This window comes from Nannobrachium achirus (genome assembly GCF_963921795.1).
Source record: "Nannobrachium achirus genome assembly, chromosome: 5".
Classification (NCBI taxonomy): domain Eukaryota; kingdom Metazoa; phylum Chordata; class Actinopteri; order Myctophiformes; family Myctophidae; genus Nannobrachium; species Nannobrachium achirus.
In genome coordinates, this window is record NC_137814.1 from 44056107 (window position 1) to 44070996 (window position 14890).

The window sequence follows — 14890 nt, forward strand, 5'->3', positions numbered from 1 at the left end:
CAGTTGTTAAGATGGACAATATAAGGCGCAAAAGACAGACAGAAGTTATCAAGTATCATTAATGTTGTAATTTTATCCACTGGAACCTGGACATGTTTGTAATGTGGTCCCCAGGTTCAGCTGTTTGAATATCCCTGATCTAAGCTAACTTAACCCCTGGTCTATGGACTATCCTCTATGTTGATGTGGTGTCATAGTAAAACCTATTGTTAGGGCTGGCACAATTATTACGTAATCGTCTAATCGCAATTATTTTGACATAATCGCTTCCATGTTGAAAAATGACATATTTAAAAAAAATAGTGGAAATAGCAGATCTACAAGCTCACAACGCGTTGGTGTTGTGAGCTTGGCTATTTTCACTATTGATGTTCTTTTCAAAGTATAAAGTTTTCAAATATGTCAGTTATTTCTTTGTATATTTCGTTTATGTGTCATATTTGCCATGTGCAACTTCAAAGCCTAAAAGCCCAACAGAAATGTAGTTGTCAAGGACAAAAACACAATTAAATTGTTAATCGCAATTATTTGATGACAGTTAATTGTCATGTAAAATATCATAATCGTGACAGCCCTACCTATTGTTGATATGACACACTGACTATCAAGACAATGAAAACATGGCACTTCATGTCAAAATGGTTGCCGAACACTGCTCTAGCTCCTGTGTGTGTGTGTGTGTGTGTGTGTGTGTGTGTGTGTGTGTGTGTGTGTGTGTGTGTGTGTGTGTGTGTGTGTGTGTGTGTGTGTGTGTGTGTGTGTGTGTGTGTGTGTGTGTGTGTGTGTGTGTGTGTGTGTGTGTGTGTGTGTGTGTGTGTGTGTGTGTGCGCGCGCTCGCGTGTGTGCGTGCATAAGTCAGTGTTTTTTCTAAGTGTGTTAGTTAGTGTAAACATGTTGATAACTGGCTCTGTAGCCCAGTACATACCCCCCTCCCCCTCCCCCATAAGTGCAACATGCAGAGTCTATTTCTCTGTATTGAAACTAAACGTTGAGATATTCATCCGTTTCGTGACAACGAGCTGCCAGTAAGTTTACCACATGCAGCCAGACGACATCCTGTTCTACGAAGTGGTGCTTTGAGGGTGAAGAGAACAGGAAAGAGACAGAGGAGGAAACGCTGAGAAACGCTGCACAGCCGCAGGGTAGGCGGGGGCATCAAGGTATTGTGGCATCGGGGCAGATCATCTTTTGAAACTGAGGCTGACGGCAGCCATGGCCTCCATGAAAGTCCTGCCCTGCATGGGCCCAGCTGTAGCAGGAATCAGGGAACGTCCTCTTTATTACAGATGTAATGTTGTTAAGCCTTTATTATCACAAAATGCACACACTTGGTCTTACACTTCAGTCTGTCTGCCATACCAACACAGCTGCCAAATATAAAAACAATGAGATGACACTTATACCCTAGGTGTATAATTGCGACCTACCATCAAAACCTCGACCAGCTGTCCGTCAGTCTGTCAGTCAGTCTGTCACACGTCACACTTTTTCCCTGCTCATATCTCCGCAACCGTTTCCCCGATTCATGCCAAATTTTGCACACACACTCCTTGCCCACATTTTGCTCTCAAATCACGCTGCGACCTGACGGTCGCTTATCTCCCGATTAGGGAGTCTTACTGGTGGCTTGTGCTGATGGTTGGTATTTTACTTGTTTAGGAAACTTCCTCTGAACTTGAATCAAAAGCACAGCCAACTTCCAATAGGAAAACCTCTCTGCTGTTCTCATCAATCACAATGGCGTCCGGTGTATTTGCTGTTATATTTGCAAATACATGGGGGTCATTGCTTTGAAACATTTCTGGTTTCATACAGGAATCTTTGTAAAACACAACGGAGGAATCAAACGTGGGTGATACTGTACATCTTTTTATAATAATGTCAACAATTCTGTCATACCTGGCAATGTAAAGTCCTTTGTAAAGAATTTAATATATGGGACAATAAACTCTATGATCTGATGCGGTCCATGGTGTGTAAACAGTAAGAGTCATGTCTATTGGGATACCAGATGGACAGGTTCAGTGTGGATGAGAATATCCTCATCGCTGCATTTTTCAGAATGGAGTGGGACACAGAGTGATCAGCTGACTGAAGGCAAACAAGCTTCCCTTGCAGCCACAGTCCTGTTCTCAAGCGTTTTATTTGCAAAGACCACCTCACGGGTCCATTTGGTTCATGCTTCTCACTCTGTAAAAGTATTTTTTTTATTCATAATGTTCCAATGTTCAAAGGAAAAAACGCATTTAATGTGTTGTTAATCACAGTGATTTAGTTTACAATGACATCTTGACGGTCATGTTATTGTATGGTGACAGATGGGGAAGGCAGGGGAAGTACAGTATGTGAACTGGTGCAGGGAAGAGTAGCATGCATGCAGCGCTGCTTCCTTTGCTGCTACTGAGCGTGAGGTGCACGCTCGCCGCTGTTGGTGGTGGGGAGGGGAGCGCGCTTGACGTACCGCCACGGCTCACTGTTGTGCACTCGTTAGGATGTACGGCCTAGGCGATGCATGCACGCACACATGCACACGCACACATCACACACACACACACACACACACACACACACACACACACACACACACACACACACACACACACACACGCACACATCACACACACGCACACACACACACTCAGTGTGCATCCCCCCCATTAACCACAGCACTTCTATGAAAACAACCTCCAACCATCACATCTCTGCTCTGTGTCTAGACCAGGGTCTTATTATTGATGCCTTGTGAGTGTTTTAAACTTTACACTATTTCTGGCGTTGTGTTGTTATTGTGTAACATTTGTGTGTATTGTGTGTGTCATTGTGTTACAGATGGAGGAGTCTGAGTGAAGAACAGAGGATGAATTCATGGTGAAACTGCAGAGACGTACACGTTATGCTGTGACCTTTCCTTTGGAAATATGTCTGAGCTGCGTGTATCTATTCTGCATCTAGCATGAGGCAAGAACATTTTTAACTCAAATCTTTACTTCTGGGGGTCCCTGGAACAAAATATTTTGAGATGGGGGTCCGCGGACAAGGGACTCCCAGAAGCTAAGCCCTAAGCTAGATGCAGTCAGAATATCTATTCTGCATCTAGCTAGTTTTTAAACACACACATAATGCTAGAGCTGAACAATCTGGAGTTTGGGGTTCATTTTAACCTTTGTGAGGAAAAGAAAACAATGCTAAAGTGCCAAACCCCAAAAGATGAGGGTACAGGCTGTGTCCACTGCAACCCCCTCGTCTGCCACTGAATCAGCTGACCTGTAAGACGTCCCTGAACGGTCCTGATCTTCACCCCCGGTTAAAACCAAATCACTGTCTTTCTTATACACTCCTCCTGCCGTTAGCCAACGGGTCTGAGCTGCATGTATCTATTCTGCATCTAGCTTAAGGCAAGACCCAAATTCAGAGTGAACATTTTTAATGCAAACATTTGCTTCTGGGGGTCCCTGGAACAACATATTTTGAGATGGGGGTCCCTGGAACAAAATATTTTGAGATGGGGCTTAAAGGCCTTGGCCTCCGCATCTTGTTTATTGTTGACAGTGGTGGGAAAAGTACTAAAATGTTTTACTTCGGTAAAAGTATCAATAATTATAGAAACTAGTATAGAAACTGTGCACATTATATAATATGAGGGATTGAATGTAGGAGTCTCAGAGGTAATGCTGGAGAACCCAGACCGGTGCCCATTGGGCAGAACACTCACCATTGACGTCCAGTTGTGCAATACCTGTCTGTGTTGTAGGCATTGTTTCAGCATGCGGCTGTTACCATGGTGGCGACACGGTTTAGTATCAGTGATGTCAGCATGCAGACAGATAGTCAGACGGCGGACAGACATTCGATAAATTAATAGTTAGATACGCTTTTACAAGTAAAAGTACAGAATGCAAAATATGTAGATTGTCTATTTTCAAATGGCCAAAATGTATATAGGGCTGAAGTGATTATGTAACCATAATTTTCAGCCGCTCAAACCGGGACGCGAACCCCTGTTGCCTAAAACAGGTCTCCATTCTGACATGTCTCCATTCCGACACTAACCCTATCTCTAAACCTAACCCTAAACCTAACCTCTATGGAAGTGTCGCCACTCCGACAATAAGAAGTCAATGTCGGCATGGCGACATGTCGGAATGGAGAGCAGTCAGCCTAAAACCGGGACCCTCACAGCAACGCGCACGTTACCGCGCACGCGCGTGCGCATTCTCTAGTGTTTGTGCACGTGCACATACGCACCGCAGGGTTGCATACAGGCAGTGAGTGATTGACAAACAGCCTCAGCGTTGAATTCAGACACGCAATGTATTTGTTCATGTTTTCTGATTGGTTAGGTGAGCATGTTTTCATGTGAAGAACATGTTAAATGTCTCTGCAACCACTGAAAACAGCTACTACCAGTAAGACTCCCTAATCGGGAAATAAGCGACCGTAGGTCTCGCTAGAAGAGGGCCATGTGAGAAATGAGGGGTGGGGTCTCCGTGTTGCCTTGGCGGACGAATAGGTACCGGCCCCGGCTCTCCCGGACGCTCCTAGGCCAAGTTAGGGCATTTTATGTGAGCTGCAGTGGAGGGGGTCCTCCACTGGGGGCGCCACCACTTTTGCATCCGTTCTGGAGCACCAGGAGTGGGTGGTCCCCGGGAATTCCCTGTGAGCAGCCCCGTGGGGGTGGTCATTTGGTCATTTTTGCACATTTGGTATTTTTTTTACACCTGGGGGTCCCCCAGGGACCTGGGGGTCCCTGGAACTCCGGGTGTCCTTGGAGGTTGTAGTTTGGCAGGCAAGGAGTTTGTGTGGAAACTTTGGCATGGATCGGGCCAACGGTGGTCGAGATATGAGTAGGGGGAAAGTGTGACGTGTATGTGGTGATTGTTTTTACACCTGGGGGTCCCCCAGGGACCTGGGGGTCCCTGGAACTCCGGGGGTCCTTGGAGGTTGTAGTTTGGCAGGCAAGGAGTTTGTGTGGAAATTTTGGCATGGATCGGAGCAACGGTTGTGGAGATATGAGCAGGGCAAAAGTGTGACTCACTGACAGACAGCCCGTGGAGCTTTTGATAGTAAATGCGACCTACGGTCGCAATTATTTTTATTCTGGCGTAAATCGGGACAATGTTATAGTGAATGTTGAAAACCGGGACATGTTTGTGTTTTAGAGATATTTGTCGGGACACCGGGACACGCAGCTTGAAAATGGGACAGTCCCGGCCAAACCGGGACGTCTGCTCACCCTAGACCTGATCCAAGGTGCAAGTTGGCACCTCGACAGAGTGCAGTAGTTAGTGTGGTTGCCCCTGCAGGGGACTTTATTCCATCCATCCATCTTTCCTTCCCTCCTAGATAATCTTTATTCTGCCGCGCTACTCCTCCCACAGTTTTGGCAGCAAGCACTTGGGCCGTAATGTCAAGTCCACCGGCTTCATCGGGACGGGTGTGGGTACTTTTAGCCAAGAGATACGTTACGGTATATCAATTAAATTCAAAGGAGCTTTATTGGCATGAGAAAGTTTACATTGCCAAAGCAAGTTTCAAAACAAAATAGAAACAGTTGAAAATGGGGAACATTGGCCTATATACAGTTGGAGGGAGAACAGAGCTTGTCACATTTTGTCATTACGTATAGGCCCTACAGGGTATGAAGCTTTTTGGAACAAATACCAGCATTTCTTTTTTCTCAATACAATTTACATTTCTATATCAGGGGTGCCGACATGTTTTTGACTTGAGAGCTACTTTTGAAATGACCAACTCAACATGATCTACCCTCCCACAAAACATTTACCTGAGAGTGCTTTGGAATAGCAGCACTGGTGTTACATATAAACACACTTGGAATGGGAAATAGTGGGGGGAAAAGTCTTCATCCCATTCTGTATGGAAGTGGTGGGTTTTGGGGTAATTTCTTCTTCAAAACTCGGCTGCCAGGCTCCTGACCGGCACTCACAGGTGGGACCACATCTCACCCCTATTATCTCCACCCTCCAGCTGCCAGTCAAATTTCTAATACGATTCAAAATCCTCCTGTTTACCTTCAAAGCCCAATTCAATCTGGCACCAACCTACATATCCAACCTCATCGAACCCCCGGACTCCACAAGGCCACTACAGTCAGCTGACCTCATGTGTTTAAAGGTTCCTTTTACAAACCTGAAACGAGGTGATCGTGCCTTCTCAGTTGCCGCACCGATTCTATGGAACACCCTGCCCATGACTGTAAAGACAGCTTCTTCCCTGGCCATTTTTAAAACCAGACTAAAAACGTATATATGTTTTCCCTGGCCTATTAAAATCACATTTTGTATATACTTTTTACTTGTGTAACATTGATGTTTTTTGTTCTGTTTCTTCACACTGCATTCTTATCTGTAACACTGCATATTTGTATTGTTTTTTGTATGTTGTGCAGCACTTTGGTTGACCCTGGTGGTTTTTAAAATGTGCTATATAAATAAACTTGACTTGACTTTGTAATAACGAGTTCTCTTGAACACAAAGCATTGTGGGGGTTTGCCTACTTAAAGCCATGAAGGACCTGGGGGCCAGCCTGACTCATCCCCACCCCCTGGTGGTGAGAATATAATTGGTATGAGCAACGCCAGGCTAAGGAAGGACAGGCCCTTTTTGATGTCACCTTTAATTGACAGATTTATTTTAATTATGTATGTTTTTAGGATCATGTCTGTGGTCTACCTGTACAGCCTTTGTGATCTTCTGCTAGATCACAATCTACCTTTGGGACCCCCTGCGTTATGTAGTTTAATTTCATTTATAAAAAATGTATTTGTGACTTAATTTTCTCCATTGACTTTAATTACACATGAAACAAATATGGAGATCATAGATGTCTGACATCATAGACCACATGAGACTGACACAGTTATCATTATTATTATTATTACATGTAAGAGTGGAGGAAACATAAACCATTGCTCGTAGCTTAAGCAAATAAAAGAACAAAAGCATCCGTGTCATTTTAGATCTTAGTGTTATAAACATAATATAAAAAATATAATTCTCCTATACAACACTGACAAGTGTGGGATGACCCCTGGCCTGCACCCTTCCAAAATGAGAATCGCTAGCTTCCTTTAAAACAGGGGTCTTGAATGTTTTCAGGCCAAGGACCCCTTAGTTGAGAGAGAGATGAAGCAGGGACCCCCACAACCTGTTCATAGATTCCATACAGTTTCATTGTTTGACAGCACAATCATCAGTGTGTTTTGGATTCATGTCAATTTGTGTTTTCAGATTTAACCACTTGAATCGTCAATACTTAATAAACTTGACCTTTCACTCTGTACTTTTTCCCCCAATAGGCCTACACCAAAGCTCTTTGCCAGCTTTTGGATAAAGTTCTCAGAATATGGACACCAGGGTTCAAGTGTTAATATAAAACAATATATATATATATATATATATATATATATATATATATATATATATATATGTGATTTATGACAATTTGATTATGATTTACTTACTATGAAATGTATGAATTATGCCTGACTATGAAATATTGTATTTTTATTTGGGGCTTATGATGATGATATTATGGCTATTAATATGATGATGATCAGATATGGTGACGTGATTCCCTAGAGTCCCAGAGGGTGACGTTTACTAATATGGGTGTTGTCACAATGTGATCAGGGACAGACAGGTGACCGGCTGCTCAGAGCGGCAGGGCAAACCATTTTTCAACCACCACTGTCATGTGAATGAATATATGTTGCAGAGTGTGTGTCTCTTTAAGAGACGGGACTGCACCGGAAGCATTAGTTGGTTGCACGCACTCCCGTTCACTTCATGGGGCCAGGTCTTCTACGCACACATCTATTGGCGTATAGTGACAAACGGCGAACCGGAAGTTTACAAAATGCATTGAAGTCTATGAGGTGTAAAGTGACAATGAACCACGTGACCAGCGCTGTTTCTGACCCCGCAGTGGCAGGACTCTCTGATTAGAAGGCTCTGGTTGCACGTACACAGAGCTCTAGAATGGAGAGTTGCGTCACTCCCGTTCACTTCATGGGGCCAGGTCTTCTACGCACACATCTATTGGCGTATAGTGACAAACGGCGAACCGGAAGTTTACAAAATGCATTGAAGTCTATGAGGTGTAAAGTGACAATGAACCACGTGACCAGCGCTGTTTCTGACCCCGCGGTGACACCACTCTCTGATTATACTGCTCTGCACGTACACAACAAGGCATGCAACATGTGATGAGAGGAGCGTTAGTAAACATCAACCTCTGTAGTCAAAGTACGTTGTAAAGAGTGACTTATTCCATCGGTCATAACCTTCTTATTACCAGTAAGACTCCCTAATCGGGAGATAAGCGACCGTTGGTCGCTTATCTCCACAAATATCACAACCTCCACCTCTCACGTCATACGGGTAGCCATAGTTACACCTGGAATGTTGAATCTCCATATATGGAGATAACCTACGCATCACACAAAGTCTGACCTCACCAGCCCATACTTGGGCATGGACGACTTATATCTCCATATACGGAGATGGCCATATATGGAGATACGATGACATCACAGAGTCCACAGCTGATGATGTGGCGTGATGTCATACAATACACAAACAAGCCCTATATAAAGGGGCAATTCTCACCAGGGAAGAGAGCATTGCCTGGAATGTTGAATCTCCATATATATGGAGATAACCTACGCATCACACAAAGTCTGACCTCACCAGCCCATACTTGGGCATGGACGACTTATATCTCCATATACGGAGATGGCCATATATGGAGATACGATGACATCACAGAGTCCACAGCTGATGATGTGGCGTGATGTCATACAATAAACAAACAAGCCCTATATACTGATGCGATACGATGACATCACAGAGTCCACAGCTGATGATGTGGCGTGATGTCATACAATAAACAAACAAGCCCTATATAGGCCTACTGATGCGGAGATATGAGCAGGGCAAAGGTGTGACGTGTGACGTGTGACCGACCGACCGACCGACGGACGGACGGACGGCCGGTGGAGGTTTTCATAGTAAACTGCTGCCTGACGGTCGCAATAACTCTATGGTCATAACCTGCACATGGTGTCAGAAGTCAAGCGGTGAAGATGGCCACGTTTAACCCTCCCGACAACTTTGATTGTACCCGCCCGGATCAGCGGCGGCTTCCAGGGAGCAGCAGCAGCAGCAGCAGCAGCAGTAGCAGCAGCAGGGCATCGCGATGGGGGGTGCCACAGAGACACCGGAGGGACCACCCTAACAGCGTACAGTGTGCAGCCAGGCAGGCGAAATGAGGAACTGCCAGAAGATTGGTCATTTTGCCGCTGTACGTGTGCCGCTCTGCGAGAGTGAATGAACTGACAACAATGGAGCAGCAGGATGACGGCTATGGCGAGAGGCATTGGTGAGATAAAAACAAAATACCTCTATGTGGCAGATTCTAATAAGCCTTGGACTGTTAAACTGAAGATCTGTGACACTCATGTCACTTTCAAAATGTACACTGGTGCGAATGCCAGTGTGATTTCAGATGACACTTATCGCCAGCTCAAACGAGAGTTACTACTTGGCTCAAACGCCCGCCCTTGTTATCTAGTAATCTCATACCGTTGCAACCCTAATGGAGACAAAGTCTCTTTTACTAGGGGGAACAGGCCAAGAGGCAGATTAAAATGTCACATCTCCTCTGTACTTATAATACACAACAAAACAACAGTTGTAGACCTACATCCATGATACACAGAAAAAAAACAACTCCAAAGTGATACGCTTTAATCGACATGAGAATGTACTGATTCTTTGTCTATCATGTTTTAATTCTGTTGTAATAGAAGTGAAAACAAACAAACACAGGTTGATGGCAGTGCAGTTTTTCTCATCATAGCAGGCAGTGATGCAACCAACGAGTAGATTAATCCATTTATTTTGTACTTTAGCTATGGACAAATAACAGATCTACAAGCTCACAGTGTGAAAAAGTGCCGCGCTGTGAGCTTGCAGATCTGCTATTTTTCACTATTTAAAGCAGGGGTCGGCATAGTCGGCAACCTTTTTTATATAAGTGCCATGTTTTTATTTTCTTGATAGTCAGTGTGCCATGTCAACATTAAGTTTAATTGTGAAATTGTGAAATCAAAATGTAAAATTTGCAGTAGATTATTTGGAAGGTTCTCCTTTGGAATAGTGTTCTTTCACATTGGGGACAGTGATCATTAGAGCAATAACCCAACTATCTCCCAGACTCCCTTCCCAATGAGAGTTCATGAGTTGAAGAATGAAAGTAGAATTATGTGCAGGATGTCATTTTACACGTAAGTTTTAAGACAAAAATCCTCTCTCACACATTTCTGCCAGTGATCACCCTCCCCTGTGCCAATCTTGTTACCCGTGCCTAAGCCCTGATTTAAAGCATAACATGATGGTTAAAGTTAATAATGAGTAATACATAATGCGTTCCCTAAATGGGTTAAAAACAGATCTACAAGTTCACAGCACGGAGCTGGGAGCTCCAGTGCACGGTCACGTGACCTGTGTGTGGGCACGTGCAGACTGCAGAGCTGTAAGAAGCATTTCTGCTTTTCAGTCTGGCTGCTTGCTGGAAACCACTTTCAGTGTGACAGTGTGCCACACTCTGTGCATGTCTGCTGGAAACCACTTTCAGTGTGACAGTGTGCCACACTCTAGCTGTATTCCAATTCGAAGGGTTTGCACTTTGAAGTGCGCATTTGAAGGGCTATGACGTCACTGGGCCGCGCCAAATAGCAATCTACAAGCTCACAATGCGTTGCGTTGCGACGCATTGTGAGCTTGTAGATCTGTGACCAGTGACGTCATAGCCCTTCAAATGCGCACTTCAAAGTGCAAACCCTTTGGATTGGAATACAGCTTCTGTGCATACTCTGCTGGAAACCACTTTCAGTGTGACAGTGTGCCACACTCTGTGCATGTCTGCTGCAGTGGCGTACCTTACATTTATTTTAAGAAGTACATTTTATTTTTTCCTCCGTTTCTACGGTTTCTTGGACAGCCTGAAGCAGTTGTTCAAGTGCAGCTAAACTTGGCATGTTAGTAAACGTGCCACAATTAACAATAATGCATTGCACTTGTGCAGCTAACCTGCAGAACCTGGGAATATACCATTCTGTCAAGATGGGGAGAATACAAGTGTGGAGAATATAATTATAAAGCCATGTTAAAGTGACTATTTTGTAATTTTACTGTAATTTAACAACACTAGAAGCTGGGCGGCGACCTGGCCAACTCGGAACAATGTAAATAGGGAATGAATGCCCCGCCCTTTAATGCAAACCCCATTATACCTGTTTTCATAGGACCCGTTTTGACCATTTGTCTGCCTGTGTCCATTTATGCCCATATATGGAGATATCTGTATCTGTCTGTCTGTCGGTGTCCATTTTATGTCCATATATGGAGATCACTGCAGTTATAGTTCTGGGTCCATTTTATGCCCATATATGCCCATATATGGAGATATCTGTCTATCTGCGTCCATTTTATGCCCATATATGGAGATCTCTGTATCTGTCTGTCTGTGTCCCTTTTATGCCCGTATATGGAGATCTTTGTGATTCTGCATCCATTGTATGCCCATATATGCCATATATGGAGATATCTGTTTATCTGCGTCCATTTTATGCCCATATATGAGATTTCTGTCGCTTTTTCAAACAGATGGTCAAAACGGGTCCTATGACAACAGGTATAATGGGGTTTGCATTAAAGGGGGAACCGGCACTGTGTCTGCAACACAGTCGGTGGCACAGACAGATACAGAGATCTCCATAATGGGAATAAAGGGACACAGACAAACAGATGGAGGAGGAGACAAACTTAATGCAAACCCCATTATACCTGTTGTCATAGGACCCGTTTTGACCATCTGTTTGCCTGTGTCCATTTATGCCCATATATGAAGATATCTGTATCTGTCTGTCTGCGTCCACTTTATGCCCATATATGGAGATCTTTGACCATCTGTTTGCCTGTGTCCATTTATGCCCATATATGGAGATATCTGTATTTGTCTGTCTGCATCCATTTTATGCCCATATATGGAGATCTATGCAGACACAGTGCCAGTTCCGGAAAATCCTGATGTCAGACATCAGAATCCGAACCTTTCGTGCTGGTTCCAGAAAATCGTGTATCGGGTCGGGTCGAGGCCGAGCACTGCACTACCTGCTGCGGTGGGGAACGCACGTGCCGAATTTGAAATAGGGAATGAATGCCCCACCCTTTAATGCAAACCCCATGAATGCCCCACCCTTTAATGCAAACCCCAATATGTCATAGGACCCGTTTTGACCATCTGTTTGTCTTTGTCCACTTATGCCCATATATGAAGATCTCTGCACACACAGTACCGGTTGCAGAAAACTCTGATGTCAGACTTTATGCCCATATCTGGAGAACGCGCGTGCCGGTGGGAAGAAGGGTTCTCGAGATACGCGGATTACATACATACATACACATTCACAGAGATTTTGTGTTGACTCATGTGGCGTACGTGATGTCAGAGCCTTTTATGAAGTGATGTCACAATGACTCAGCGCTTGCGCCGATTTCCTCCGGAACAGCCTGATGTCAACAATCAGCTCCGCATAAGGAGATTCCGAACGTTTCGCGCCGGTTTCGGAAAACCGCGAGTCGGGTCGGGTCGAGGCCCGGCACTGCACTCCGCGCGGCGGCGGGAAACGCGCGTGCCGAATCTGAAGCCGGTGGGACGAACGGTTCTCGAGATACGCGGATTACAAACAAACAAACAGACAGAGATTTGTCGCATTTATAGATGGATAATAACCAGCACAGACAGACAAAGAGAAATTCATGGATTTGTATTTAAAGGTAACTTTTATTTTCACCCCTGGACCCAGGGTATGGCAGCTGCATACCCCTGCCATACCCAATTGACGCCCCTGGTGTGCTGGAAACCACTTTCAGTGTGACAGCCACCTTCTCTGTCTGCAAAACATACCAAAATAGATTAGTATTAATAGAATTATTTTGTAATATAATAGGCTACTTATATCTACTAATAATATGTATTTGTCAGTGTCGGGTGTGTGTGCCCAGAAGTGTTAGGCCTACTTACTTTTCACCAAGTATGTAGTTATTATTTAGTTACAAGCTCTTGTTCATATTTTCTTTGGTTCAGTATTTATTTAAAACCCCACAGACACGCTATTTTGGGCCTGTTTTAACAATTTAAAAACTAAAGATGGTGAAATAACTTAAATACGGAGGTCCAAGGTTTCTGCCTGACGCGATGACATACTTCCTCATATGGTCGTGTAAATATTGCTTCCTGTTCCTTCAGTGTGTGTGTGTGTGTGTGTGTGTGTGTGTGTGTGTGTGTGTGTGTGTGTGTGTGTGTGTGTGTGTGTGTGTGTGTGTGTGTGTGTGTGTGTGTGTGTGTGTGTGTGTGTGTGTGTGTGTGCGCGTCCTTGAGCAAGACTCTGAACCCCTAGTTGCTCCCGGTGAGCAGGTTGGTGCCTTGCATGGTTTCCTCTGCCATCGGTGTATGAATGTGTTTGTGAATGGGTGAATGTAATGTATGTGTGTGAATGGGTGAATGTAATGCACAATCTATGTAAAGCGCCTTGGATAAAGGTGCCATATAAATGCACCATTTACCATTTAGTAGACCTTAGGGTGCTTGTATTCTATTCATTCCATTTTGTAATCCTTAGGGTGGTTGTATTCCATTCTCTAGCCTTCTTTTCTCACAACAGTTCACATTTATAAAAAAAAATCACAAAACTCCTCCTCTTTTTGGCATCTGCCACATGGATTAAGCCGGTGACTTGATTGATTGACATCAAGAAGGCAAACCTGCTATGAAATGCTTAATTGTGTTGCTTGCGAGCATATGTCAGTAGCATTTACAACGTTCTATACATTTGTGAGTGGCAAAGAACCTGAAAACCTACAACTTCCATACAGAATGGGAGAAAGATTTTTCCACATTACATATTTCAGTAGTGGGACAACTATTTTTGGGGGTGGGTATATCTTAGTGGTCATTTTAAAAGTAGTTCTCAATTTGGTCGGGAGCGTGTCGCTGTTACTACATGTGATCTTTTCGACACCCGACTCTAACCCTCACCCTAACTCTAACCTCCGTGGAGTGAGTCTCTAACCCTCCGGTCGAAATGATGGTTGTTCAAAAGAGCGTGATTTTCCCAATTTGGACATAGTGGCAAATACTCTTTCATAGCAGTTGGACAAATAGTCTTTGTTGGACATACTGTAGTGTGTTTGAATCCAGACAGTCATCATGGGTGTTTTTGGACTAAATATAAAGGTTCTTTAACCACTAACAGTCTCTGCACTTACAGTACAGTTCAGCTCACCAAGGGTGTTTCATTGAGCCTGGTGGGTGTTGAGGCTGATGCTGTTTCCCTTCCCTGACACTTAGCATGTTGTTAAAATAAACATGCTTTTCTTAATGTATCACATGCTTAATGCACAGGAAACCCAACGTGGTTCACAGGAAATACACAAATACAGACACCACATGCTGTGCATGTGGACATGTTGAGTACGATCTTGCTGAGCAGCGTGGATTTGAGCTGTGATGGTCTTGGCATGGTTAACAGAGTCACAGCCCTCACATGCTTCATAGAAGTAGGAATAGGAATGGGGTCGTCTTCTAATCCTTCTCTTCTGCTGCATGTCCACTAGACCAGTGGTTCTCAACCTTTTCAGGCCCCAACCCCCTAAATAATCATATTTCAAACTGGGGACCCGGACCCCCCACCCTGACGAGCACTAAGAGTTGAGGCATTACATTTTGTATAACACGGTTCTATTGAGAAAATAGCAGATCTACATGCTCACAACGCCTTGTGTTGCGAGGGTTAGCGAGCGT